This window comes from Littorina saxatilis, linkage group LG1, assembly GCF_037325665.1.
Source record: "Littorina saxatilis isolate snail1 linkage group LG1, US_GU_Lsax_2.0, whole genome shotgun sequence".
Lineage (NCBI taxonomy): Eukaryota > Metazoa > Mollusca > Gastropoda > Littorinimorpha > Littorinidae > Littorina > Littorina saxatilis.
In genome coordinates this window covers 7,486,101-7,488,087 of record NC_090245.1, presented here as the reverse complement: position 1 = coordinate 7,488,087, position 1,987 = coordinate 7,486,101, and positions in this window count along the sequence as shown.

Genomic DNA, 1,987 nt, shown 5'->3' with positions numbered 1-1,987 from the left:
GGAAATGACCTGCGCTTTGTTGAAATTCCAACAATGGCCGCCATGGTAGGAATTCCAACTTTGCGCTACGCGATTCTGGAAATGTACCGCGCGCATAGTGAGAATTCTGCTCTTTCTTAGAATGCGATGTAAAATGATTCAAGTCATAATGGCCGATGATGATCCTTGTGTTTTAAAGGGATCAATGCTTAGTCTTGAAAAAGCAGATGCATCGTATGTGACGCACCAAACCAACCAAATTACAAAAAGCAAAAACACTTTTGATAACTTCGGCGGGCTGTAACAACACAGTTCAACGACCCATCCCACTCGACCAAAACGCACCAATTTTACGTAATTTTTAACGTTTCAGATCTTACATCAACAACAAGAACACAACAAGAGTGTTCCGATATTACTTTTCACTGGTAACTATCGATTGTAATAATTTTTTACTCAGTCTTAACTGATTATATATATATATATTAAACTCACACAGTCTCTCGGGCTGCAGAGACAGCATTACGTCCCTTTACTGAGTAGGCTCTTGTCACTGTGTTGGGCGCAAAGTAAGAATCCGGGGCAGAGTTGGAATAATCGGGATTTCCCGAAACCTCATTTGATTTCCAACAAAGCGCCGCATTTCCGGAAACGAGCTGCCTCGTTCTAGAAATGGCAACCCTTCGACTGGCACAAAACAGTATACCCTTTTCACAGGTCATGAATAAGGTATATGAAAAAGAACGGTCTTATACAGGGGAAGTCTTGAATTGGGGGGGGGGGGGGGGGGGTACAGGAGTACACTGTGTAACAATTCTCTCAGTGACACTCAGCGCATGAAGCTAGCTAAATTAGTTGCTGCTGTCTCGATCTATTTTGAACACAATGATTTTTTTTCTCAGAGTAGAGTGTCAGTTCGTTACCGTGACAATAGGCTGAAATCATCTTTAATTTGAATCAACATTTTGCAACAATCAATCGCATCAATATAGCGCACAGACTTGCACATCACGTTTCAAGAGCGGCCTAGATTACCATGCAGTGACAAGAGCCTACTCAGTAAAGGGACGTAATGCTGTCTCTGCAGCCCAGAGAGACTGTGTGAGTTTAATATATACTCAGTTAAGACTGAGTAAAAAATTATTACAATCGATAGTTACCAGTGAAAAGTAATATCGGAACACTCTTGTTGTTGTTGTTGTAAAATGTAAGATATGAAACGTTAAAAATTACGTAAAATTGGTGCGTTTTGGTCGAGTGGGATGGGTCGTTGAACTGTGTTGTTACAGCCCGCCGAAGTTATCAAAAGTGTTTTTACTTTTTGTAATTCGGTTGGTTTGGTGCGTTATACAATGCATCTGCTTTTTCAAGACTAAGCATTGATCCCTTTAAAACACAAGGATCATCATAGGCCATTATGACTTGTATCCTTTTACATCGCATTCTAAGAAAGAGCAGAATTCTCACTATGTGCGCGGTACATTTCCAGAATTGCGTAGCTCAAAGTTGGCCATTGTTTGAATTCCAACAAAGCGCAGGTCATTTCCGGAAAAGCGCCGATGACGAGATGGGTCGCAACAACTGCATGGTAATCTAGGCTCTTCAGTGAAACGTGATGTGCAAGTCTGTGCGCTATATTGATGTGATTGACTGTTGCAAAATGTTGATTTAAATTAAAGATGATTTCAGCCTGTTGTAACAAACTAACACTCTACTCTGAGAAAAAAAAATCATTGTGTTCAAAATAGATCGACTGAGACAGCAGCAACTAGCGCTAGCCGCATCCGCTGATTTGAGAGAATTGTTCCACAGTGTTCCCCCGCCCCCCCCCCCCCCCCCCCCCCCCCGGCTCCTCCAATTCAAGACTTCCCCTGAATAAGACCTTGCTTTTTCATATACACCTTATTCATGACCTGTGAAAAGGGTAGGCCTATACTGTTTTGTGCCAGTCGAAGGGTTGCCATTTCTAGAACGAGGCAGCTCGTTTCCGGAAATGCGGCGCTTTGTT